The 11,360-nt window shown below is 42.9% G+C and overlaps 1 long non-coding RNA gene across 2 annotated transcripts; it reads left to right on the forward strand.

Annotated features, from left to right (window-relative positions):
- Positions 1 to 29: 29 nt before the first annotated feature.
- LOC114633883 lies at positions 30 to 10,577 on the forward strand. 2 transcript variants are annotated; one of them, XR_003713255.1, is made up of 3 exons: positions 30 to 724; positions 8,185 to 8,293; positions 9,462 to 10,577. It is a non-coding gene; the product is annotated as an uncharacterized LOC114633883 (long non-coding RNA). The 2 variants fall into 2 exon arrangements; XR_003713256.1 differs by having other exon boundaries at positions 10,250 to 10,577.
- Positions 10,578 to 11,360: the final 783 nt, after the last annotated feature.

An 11,360-nucleotide genomic window follows, 5' to 3' on the forward strand; every position in this document is an offset into this window, starting at 1 on the left:
CTCCTTTTCCCCCGCCTAGGCGACCACTTCGGGACGGTGAACGGAGGAGGGTTGGCGGAGAAGCCTCCCGTCTCCCCTCTTGGGGCCTCAAAAGGAGGCCTGTGGTGACCGCGCGTTGTGACCGTCCAACGGGCGCTCTCCCCGTAGGCGACTCTGGCGCGACGCGTGGGAGAAAACGTTACAGTCTTTTTTCTTTCTTAATTTCTTTTTTTTTTTTAAATTGTGGGACAGGAGCAACGGCACAATAACGTCATTTGAGTGCGGTCTTCTGTGTGCCGCGCCTAGGCTGTCACCCAAAGCCCATCATTGAAACACATGTAGTCCTTAAATCCTTTGCTGGTACTCTTGGCTTTTGTCCCTGGCCTTGCAGTAGCCGCCCTGTCCTGCCTGGGTTTTCATCTTTCCCTACTGCCTCTTTCTCCAAAAATCCACGTTTCGTCTGTTTTCTAATCTTGGCTTCCGTTTGAAATCAACTGCAAGCCTTTAAGAATGTCTATGAGTTCCATCCACCTCCATAGATTCGGAAGCAATTTCGTGATGTCTGGGCTTCGAGATTTTTTGTGTGTGCGTTTATTTTTATTTTTTGTTTAGTAGCCTAGCGATTCTCACGCACAATTCACGGAGAAATTCACTGTTAAAAGCGTCTATTTTTGTGACCCTACCTAAACATCGTTTTGCAGCTTCATCTCTCGCAGGTGTAACAGATGCTCAAGCTGATCCTAAGGTTAGACAATTCTCTTTGTTCTCCACTTGTACAATTGCAGTGCTCTTGATTCTTGGTCTCACTGTGCTGTCTGGGCTGGCCTTTTTGGCTCTTGAGCTCAAAGTAGTTGGGATCACAAGCTCCTGCACTACCTCACCCATTTTTCAGATTGATAAATCGTGTATTTATGGGGTAGAGTGTTAAATTGCATATGTTTATGAGATATAGTGCATGAATACACTCCCAAATGAACAAGTCAGACTCCTTAATTTTGATCACCTTTCATACTGTATTCTTTGTGGTGACAGCTACCATACCACCACCTCCTGCTGTACCACACTGCCTTTTGGCAGAACTAAGGATTGAACCCAACCAAATCCTTGCCTGTAGTAGGCAAACATTCTGCCTTTATATCCCCAGCTATTTCTTGTTGACTTGGGTCCTCCTTAAATGACATAGGCTTACCTGGGACTTGCTACTTAAATTAGACTGATAACTTGTGATCCCCTGCCTCAGTCTCCCAAGTAGCTGGGGTTATAGGTGTGCACACCATGTCCAATTAAAATCCACTCTTATCTATATAAGAGCTGTTATTCTGTATCTGAGATATTAACTAACATCAACTAACATCACCTTATAACACATTGCTGCCTAACTGAAACATTGTATCTTTTGGGAAACATTTCCCTTTTCTTTGCCCTCAGCCTCTGATAGCCTCTGATAAAAATTATTTACTGTTGCTTTGATAAATTGGACTTGTTAAGATTCCACTTAAAGTGAGAAGAGATACTGGCTTTGTGTGCCTGCCTTATTTGACTATATATAATGTCCTCTTGATCCATCCATGTTGTTGCAGGTGACATTTCATTGTGTATGATATACAGTACACATGTCTAAAGTCTCACAGTATAACTCAAACTGACCCTAAGCTAAATTCCTCCTGCCTCCCTCCTGAATGCTAGAACACTGACACATTTTTTTGTGGGTGTGCTGGCAATCAAGCATAGGACCTCGATAGTACTATGCCTAGCACTCTCTGCCACTCAGCTACATCTTTTCTATCCATTTGATTTCTCTCCATTGATAAACACGGGTGATTTCTGTATCTTGGCTATTATGGATGATGCTATATTTGTCCAATGTACTGTTGTAGTCGAATCACTTTGGAATTAAGAGGCAGGAAGACCAGGAGCGAAAGATACTCTCAACACCCTAGTGAGTTCAAGACCAATGTGGATTATATGAGACCTTGTCTCAAAAATAAGAAGTATTAGCCGGGTGGTGGTGGCACACGCCTTTAATCCCAGCACTCAGGAGGCAGAGGCAGTCAGATCTCTTAAGTTCCACGACAGCTAAAGCTACACAGAGAACCATGTCCCAAAATGAAAAGAAAAAAAAGATAGCAGTGCAGATATCTCTGTGGAATAGTAATTTCATTTTCTTTTAATGTATACCCAGAAAATTTAATTGCTGTCTCATTTAGTAATCTCTTTATAATTTTAGGTCCTTTATGCTGTTTTCCAAAATGGCTGTAGGAATTTTGAATTCTTACCAACAGTATACAAGGGTTCTTTTTGCTCACCATCTTCATCATTTTTGTTCTTTTTGTTCATAGCCATTCTAGAAGACTGCATTAGTCAAGGTTGTCTACAGTCACAGAACTTATGGAATGTCTCTATATATTAAGGGAATTTCTTGTAGTGATTTATAGGCTGCAGTAAAACTAACCCAACAATGGGCAGCTGTGAATGGGAAGTTCAGGAATCTAGTAGTTGCTCAGTCCCATGAGGCTAGGTGTTTCAACTGGCCTTCTGTATAAGCTGGAATTTTGAAGAAGTAGGTTCCAACAGATGTGCTGGCAAATAAGTGCAAGCAGGCAGAGAGAGAGCCTTCCTCCATTGTCCTTATGTAAGCCTCTAGCAGAAGGTGTGGCCCAGATTTAATGTGTGTACCACCACGCCTGGTTTTGGAACTTGCTCTGTCCTAGGCCGGCTTGGAACTCAGAGATCTGCTTGCCTCGATCTTCTAGGATTAAAGGCTAACTTTTCATGGCCACTATGCCTCCAATTCTGCATCAAAAGCATGTGTTGTCCCATAAGATCTGGGTCAGAAGCCTCTATCTTCCAGTCTCAAGATCTGGATCACAGATGTGCCTTCCATTTCTGGATTGCAGTTCATTCCAGATATAGTCAAGTTAACAACCGAAAATACCCATCATACTGATATAAGGTCATAGCTTGTCTTTTTAATTTTCATGAGGAACAGGCAATATATTCGTGTCAGCTAGAATCAGGCCATTTCTTTTTCATTTTTGACTTGTCTTATTGAAAGTTTTTTTTCTCTCTTTTGAAAACAATGTTGACTTCAGTTAAGACATTTTGGGTGTTACATACAAAAGATGGTTGTATAAGATGATCCATAGAGTCTTCTCAAATACTTTATAGTTCTCTATGATGTTTATAGGATTTCAATTGTGTTTTCTTGTATAAACAGTCACAAACCTTGCCTTTTTGTATTTTATTAGGTAGTAAGGTTCTACCTAGAGAGAGTCTCGCCAATTTGTGGGTAAAAGGAAATTAACTATTAAGGTGGGACGTGAAGATAAGCAGAGCTAGCTCTGTGAGCTCAGGGCCAGCCTGGTCCACATAGGGATTTCTAGGCTAGTTAAGGATACACAGTGGGGGGGGGCTGGAGAGATGGCTCAGGGGTTAAGAGCACTAGCTGCTCTTCCAGTAGGTCATGAGTTCAATTCCCAGCAACCACATGGTGGCTCACAACCATCTGTAATTGGATCCAATGCTCTCTTCACATAAAATAAATAAATAAATAAATAAATCTTTAAAAAAAAGGATACACAGTGGGGTCTTATCTCAAAAAATCCTAGGCTTAGAACATTAATTTTTCTAGCTATGCTACAATTAAATATCCTAGAAATGGATAGTTGCTAATGAGCAAACATAAAAGAAGAAAAAGAGGCACTTTTGAAAGAACAGAAGGCCCCATTTAGGATCTTAACTATTGGCCAGGTGTAGTGGTGCAGGCTTTTAATCCCAGTATTCAGGAGACAAAGGCAGGCAGAGCTCTGAGTTAGAGACCAGCCTGGTCTACGGAGTTCCAGAATAGCCAGGGCTACATAAAGAAACCCTGTCTCAAAAAAAAAAAAAAAAAGACAGAATCAAGACAACATCTAATTATTCTTTCTTAGGAGATAAATTTTTCCCTTGCCTCATTGTTTCTTTGTTAACGAGTAGCCCACCTGTGGTTCTGTTTTAATTTATTTCCTTTGAATTGAAACATTCAGTTCTGGAGAGATGTAAGTTTCCTCAGACTCAGAAAGCTACTGATATACAGGAAACTAGTGAAATTTACAAGACTCCAGATGCTCTGAAAGATTACAGGGCCTCTCTCCAGGAAGGGTCCAAGCAAATCTCAGCACAGTAAACAGCAGAGCCATCATCAACAGCCTAGCTGATGGCCAAGTGCCAGTGCCCTCAAGTCTCCTGACTGAGCCAAGTCTCCTAAAACCACTATGCAAAATGATTTGAGACCCAGGGCCAGGGGCTCCTCCATTGTTTCCTTTGTGGTGGTGGTTTTAGTTTCACTTTTGGTTTGATTGAGTTTTGTTTTGTTTGTCTTTAAGTGGGTATTTTCTTTACTTATATTTGAAATGTCCCCTTTCCCAGCCTCCCCCCCACCTCCATTCCATCCCCCCCTCCCCTGCTTCTATGATGGTGTTGTCCTTCCGACCCACCCACTCCCGCCTCCCCGCCCTGGCGTTCCCCTACACTGGGCCTTCACAGGACCAAGGGCCTCTCCTCCCATTGATGCCCCACAAAGCCATCCTCTACTACATAAGTGGCTGGAGCCATGGGTCCCTCCATGTGTACTCCTTGGTTGATGGTTTAGTCCTTGGGAGCTCTGGGGGGTCTGGTTGGTTGATATTATTGTTCTTCCTATGGGGTTGCAATCCCTTTCAGCTCCTTCAGTCTTTTCTCTAACTCCTCCATTGGAGACCCCATTGGGGACCCCGTGCTCAGTCCAATGGTTGGCTGTGAGCATCTGCTTCTGTATTTGCCAGGCTCTGGAAGAACCTCTCAGGGGACAGCTATATCAGGCTCTTGTCAGCAAGCACTCCTTGACATCCACCATAGTGTCTGGGTTTAGTGACTGTATATGGGATGGATTCCGAGGCAGGGCAGTCTCTGGATGGCCTTTCCTTCAGTCTCTGCTCCACACTTTGTCTTTTGAGATAGGTTTTCCTGTAGCTCAGGCTGGCCTCAAACTCCATATGTTGGCCTAGAATGCATGACCTTCAACATCTATTTGATCATTCTATTTCCCAGTCCAGGCCTGCACCATCATAGCAAGTATTTATTTTTATGAATTGCAGTGGATGGGATCCAGTGCTTCGTAGTTGCTAAGCAAGCACTCCAGCACCTGAGCTCCGTCCCCAGCAACTCCAGGCCTTAATTCTCAATCAGATTGAAATGAGGCTGTCCTGGTGCACAGATGAGGAAGTGGCTCCGGTGAGCCACTCACACTCCTGCTTTCGTCATCATAGTCCCATGGAGATTATCCCAGCTGAAAGGCTGTGCTATCCTGCTTTAGCAGCATCACAAAGTAGTTTGGATCCAGTCATGCCACTGTGAACTTTCTGCTCTCATAGGAGAGGATGAGGAGAGGGTCCCATTGCTTATGTCAAGTGCTACCAGACACAGTAAACAAGGTGTTTTGTGATACTACAGTTGCTGGATCTAGGAGACAAAGAAAACATTAAATTCGGCACACGCACACCCCACCTCCTTACACCTGCTAGGAATTGAAATATACCTTTCTTAGGCACCTGGGTTATTGCTATCTCCAAGGCCGCATAGTCTTTTTATCCTAAGGCAGTGTAGTGGTTTGAAAGATATGGCCCCCATAGACTCATGTGTTTCAGTACTTGGCCATAGGAAGTGGCACTGTTTGAGGCCTTGTTTGAGGAAGTGTGATACTGTGAGCGATGGGCTTTGAGGTCTCCTGTGCTCAAGTGTGACATAGAGACTCCTTTTGCTGCCTGTGGATCAAGATGCAGAACTCTCAGCTCCTTCTCCAGCACTGTGTCTGCCTGCACACTGCCATGTTTCCCACCATGATGATAATGGACTAAACCTCTGAACTGTAAGCCAGCCCCAATTCAGTGTTTGCTTTTATAAGAGTTGCAGTGGTCATGGTGTGTCTGCACATCAATAAAACCAAAACTAAGACAGTAGCAACCACTGTCTTCCTTTTTTTTTTTCCGAGACAGAGTTTCTCTGTGTAGCTCTGGCTGTCCTGGAACTCACTCTGTAGACAAGGCTGGCCTTGAACTCAGAAATCCACCTGCCTCTGCCTCCCTAGTGCTGGGATTAAAGGCGCTTGCCACCACCGCCCAGCCACTGTCTTCCTTTACTCAACATCCTCCACCTCCACTCAGCTGGCCCTGAACTCATAATGATCCCCCTGCCTCAGGCTCCAGGGATTACACAGAGGTTAGGCCAGCCTAGTCTACAGATGGAGTTCCAGAACAGCCAGAGGTACACAGAGAAACTCTGTCTCAGAAAACCACAATAAACAAACAAATAGGAAGGCATATTAGATTAGTTAAATAGAAATACTAGTTTGATTTGCTTCAGTCTTTTCATCTTTGAACTCAAAACTATTGTAAGGATTCTTTATGCCCGGAGGTTTAGTGGGGAGGGGCTAGGAGGAAACTATGGGAGACTAACCAATCAAAGGAATTTAGTCTTCCTAGGTCACTGGTATATAAATCAAATAACTTGAATACTTGTCAGCGATTGTGGACCTTCAGTTGAAAGGAAATGTGTTCCTAATAGTACATACAATGCTATTGTAGGTGTCTACAAAGTTGCTTCCTTTTCAAGTTTCAGTAACCTTGTCAATGAAAGGCAGTGCTAGAATACTCTAAGATAGAAATCAAGAAGGGCTGGAGGCAAGGGAGATGACTCAGTACTTAAGAGGGCCTGCTGCTTTTCTAAAGGACAAGAGTTCAATTCCCAGCATGAGCCCATGAAGTGGCTCACAGCTGCCTGTAACTTCAGCTCTAGGGCATCCAGTGCACTCTTTTGGTCTCCACAGGACATGTGTACGACACGTGCATGGCACGTGCAGGCGGGGGAGGGGGCAGCAATGAAGGTAAGTAAAATGAAGGTCCCCACTGTTGTGACATGTTCCTACTCCCCAGTGCTTTTTCTGTCCTTGTAAATAAATTGTGTTTTACCCCAAGAGAGGATCCCAGGTTCCCAGTTACTTCTGTTCTGCTGGTACTGACCAGAGTTGCTCGTCTCATCATCAAGGTCCAGAGAAATTGACTAGCTGCTTCTTGATTGTTTTCTTTGTTATTTTGTTTCATTGTTGTTAAGACCTAAAACTCACTATGGCAACCAGGCTGCTTCCAACTTCCAGAGCTCTTCCTGTCTCAGCCTTCTGAGTGCTGGGATTGAAGGTGTGTGCCACCACACTCAGCAAATTCACAAGTTTGTAAACCCAGCAGTTAGGTAGGGAAAGTTGAAAGGTGTCCTTTCAACCTCTATCATGTGTGTGCCTTCCCTTCCCACCTCTATCATGAATCAGTCCAAACTGTAAAGATGAACTAGAAACTGGAATCAAAGCCTGGGACTTCCTTTCTGATTTTTATTTAGCTACCCCCCCCAACTATACATATAAATATGTCTATCCATTCTGTATTTTTTCTGAGCATTAGCAAAGCTAAATAAATAAAAACACAACTATAACAATAGCAAAAAAGGGCGGTGATGGCACACACCTTTAATCCCAGCACTTGGGAGGCAGAGGCAGGCAGATTTCTGAGTTCGAGAGTTCGAGGCTAGCCTGGTCTACAGAATGAGTTCCAGGACAGCCAGGGCTACACAGAGAAACCCTGTCTCGAAAAACTAAACCAAAAAAAAAAAAAAGCACAAAAAAGTCACTAATATTTTCCCACTTGAAAAATGTTGACTTTTCTTTCCAATAATGGTGATACTTCTCTATATCTACAGCTAAATATTTTTGAAGAGACTACATCTTGGTCTGGGCATGGAGCTCAGTTGATAGTTTTTGCCTAACATACACAAAACTCTATCTTCAGTCCCTAACAACTGGGCATGGTAGTGCATATCTGTAATCTCAGTACGTGGGAAATAGAGATGGGAGGATAAGAAGTTGTAGGTCGTCTCCAAGTATTTGTATGTTTAAGGCTAGACTGGGCTATAAAGGAGGACCTTGTCTCAAGAAATTAAGGCATGGTGGTACATACACACATTTAATCCCAGAACAGGTAGATCTCTGGAAGTTGGAGGCCACCCTGATCTAAATTCAGTTCCAGGCTAACCAGGCCTACATAATAAGACCTTATCTTGATTTTAAAAAAGAAAAGGAAAAGAAAAGAGATTACATTTTACTCAACTTCTCACTGCCCAAATCACTTTTGCTCTTATTCACAGGCCCCAAGGAGAGACTTTTCAGCATAGCCTCTGACACAGTGGCATTGGCAGCAGCCGCTCTGCTCTCTGAGGACCCATTGGCAACCTCTGGAAGCACTTTCCTTGTCAGGTATGGGGATGTGGGGTGGTAGAAGCAAATGGCACTGTGAAGACCCTATAGTGCATAGGACAGTCCTTCTTCAACAGAGAATTTTTGATCAGTGGACAAGAGGACTGAGGACAAGAAACCTCTTCACAATTGAAAACCAGACACTTTGTTCTCTGGGGGAAAAATTATAGGAAGACATCTTGCTAGGTATATTGAGGAGGTCATTGCCTGGTACTGTTACCTAGCACAAGACTAATATTCCAGGTTATTGCTCCTTAGACTCGGGTATCTCAAAGGCTATATGATGTCCATAAAGCACAGGATGGCTAGATCACAGCCTGATGTAGCCAGATTTCATCTACTCATAACACGAGAAATGTTTCCTTTTTGCCAGGTAAGGATTAAATTGTTGAAATCTTCAAAACTATAGCCAGACATAATGGTACATGCCTTTAATCCCAGCACTGGGGAGGAAGAAGCAATCAGATCTTTGTAAGTTCTAAGATAGCTTGGTCTATCTAGTGAATTCTAGGCCAGCCAGGGCTGCATAGTGAGACTCTGTAATACAACTACGATAATATGTATGGCCATAATACGCCTGACTGCAATCTGTTTGCGATTTGTCTCAAATGTAAAAAAGCAACTTAGTCCGGTGGTGGTGGAATACACTTTTAATCCTAGCACTTGAGAGGCAGAGGCAGGTGGATCTCTGTGAGTTGGAGGCCAGTTTGGTCTATACAGAGAGTTCCAGAACAGCCAGAGCTACACAGAGAAACCCTGTCTCAGGAGAGGAAGAAGCAATTATTGAGTTTGTATTCACTGTCTATCCAACTTCCTTTAGTATAGACATTTTACGATAGACCAGCCAGTTTACCAAGTAGCTATTACCTGGGTGATTCCACTTATCACCAAGTACTCTATAGGGAATAAGGAAATTTCTTTAAACTAGGTTGATATACCTACTACTCTCATAAGGTATCTGCCTCTGGATTCCTCAAAATAAAAAAGAGAAGACAGCCTGTTTGAGTTTAATTTAGATACACTTGACTCCTTTTCAAAGTGCACTACAAAGCTTACTTTGTAACAAACATGTTACATTTGTCTGTGTTGCAGTGTTCAAATGTGTTATCTTAACTCATAAATGCTACTGTTCAGTCATTGTTACATAAATTACAGTTCCTCTCACCAGGAAAAGAACAGGAAAGCTTGATTTCAATCCAGCTGTCTACATGGCCTTCCATTGACTGGATTTCACAAAATAATGTTCTGGGGGATGAATTTCATGGCTCTTGGCCAAAAGGGACTGAGAAAGTAAGTCAGCTCAGAGTGAGAAAGTACAAATTTGCCCAGCCATTCATTAAGCTGGAATGATACACAGATAAAGCCAACTGATTGGTAACAGAAAATAACCTCTCTCCCAAGGGATCATTACAGCTAGAAAGTACCATAATAGAGCCAGCACCTTTGGGTAACTACTGCTCCCAGGCTGACTGAGAAACTTGTTTCTCTAAAGTACCTGTCAAAATGGTATCTTTCAGTGTAAAGTCTATGGGAGTAGTTCCAAAGAAACGGCTCTATGATTAAGAGCTCTTGGCTGCCCTTACAGAGGACTGAAGTTTAGTCCCCAGCATCCTGGTCTGTTACTTCAGCTCCAGGGGATACCAAACCCTCCTCTGGCCTCCATGGGCACACACATGATTTACAAAAATGCAGATAGTACCATGGTATGATGGGAATAATGCCTTAGGCTGCCAGATGAAGGGAAGGGAAGGGTGACTATGGAATTTAGGGGAATGTTCGGAAGCCAGTGACGTTTAAATGAGTCACTTTTGTGCTAGGCTCAAAGGAAGGCTGAGGACAATCAGGTCAGGTGTGAAGTGCCCAATACAGCTGTGGATTCCCTGAGCTCTACAAGGAATGTATGTGAACTGGGCTCCCAGCTAAAACCACCATGCCCAAGCTCTTTTTTCTCCACAGTTTTTAAAGAAGACGGACTGAATCAAAGAGAGACTCCAAATTCCAAACTGAACACAGTTTAGAGAGATGCACTATTCCAGAAGAAAATCGAAATTATAACCTGACTTTTATAGTTGCTTTGTTGAGGGTTGGGGGTTGAGATGGTTTTCACTCTGTGGTCCAGGTTGAACTGAAGTTTAATTGTGTGACCCAGGCCGGCCTTGCATTTGTATTACTTTTGCTTCTGCTTCCCAAGTCCTGAGATTTCAGATATAAACCCCATACTGGTCTTGTAAACTTGAGATTTGTTTTGCTATTTATGAAGGGTAAATAAATTATTTCTTCTGAATATTGTCAAAAGATTATTAAAGGAGTGTGCCACCAAGATATCCAAGTATAAGAGAATGAAACTGTACCTTGAATCCTGACATTGGGACCAACCTTTAATTAGCCCTTAGAATCCCCACCTAACTGCAGAAAAGTTAGACAAAATCACCTTATACTTGGCAAAAGGCACCAGTCTGTCCTACTGAATGTGTGTAAAAGCCAGTTAGCGACTCTTCATGGATGTTGGCATTCCATTAATCTGACACTGGGGGGGGTCATGATTTAATGTCACAGCATTAAATCTTTACAGTAGAACAAACAATAAATAGATCGAAGAGACTAGTCCCAGTCCTGTTTTGATGAGTCATGGAAGTGAACTTTAGTCCATCTGTCCCTGTTATGGAATTGTAACAGCTCATTTATAGACTTGCACAGTCCTAGGCTGACCTCAGCCAAATACCAGATTGTGTCTTAGTCTGTAACACTGTGGGCTCTGACTTCAGAAAAGCAAAAATAAGTGAAGCCCAGCCTGAGGAAAACACTATTTTTTAATTAAATTTTTTTGAGACATGGACGTGTAAACTCAGGCTGGCCTTGAATTTTGCTATGTAGCTGTTGATGACCTTTAACTGGTCCTCCTACTATTAGCTCTGAAATGCTGAGAATACAGACATGCAAGACCATGACCAGCTTTCTTAATTCTAAAGAATCCAAATATCCCTCATTGTATCAGTTAGGAGGGATTTGTGTCCCAAGTCTAGAAAGTATGGCTGCCAGTGCACAGGGCTTTGCTTTTCTTAGATAC

The sequence above is a fragment of the Grammomys surdaster genome, unplaced genomic scaffold (assembly GCF_004785775.1).
Source record: "Grammomys surdaster isolate TR1022 unplaced genomic scaffold, NIH_TR_1.0 776, whole genome shotgun sequence".
Classification (NCBI taxonomy): domain Eukaryota; kingdom Metazoa; phylum Chordata; class Mammalia; order Rodentia; family Muridae; genus Grammomys; species Grammomys surdaster.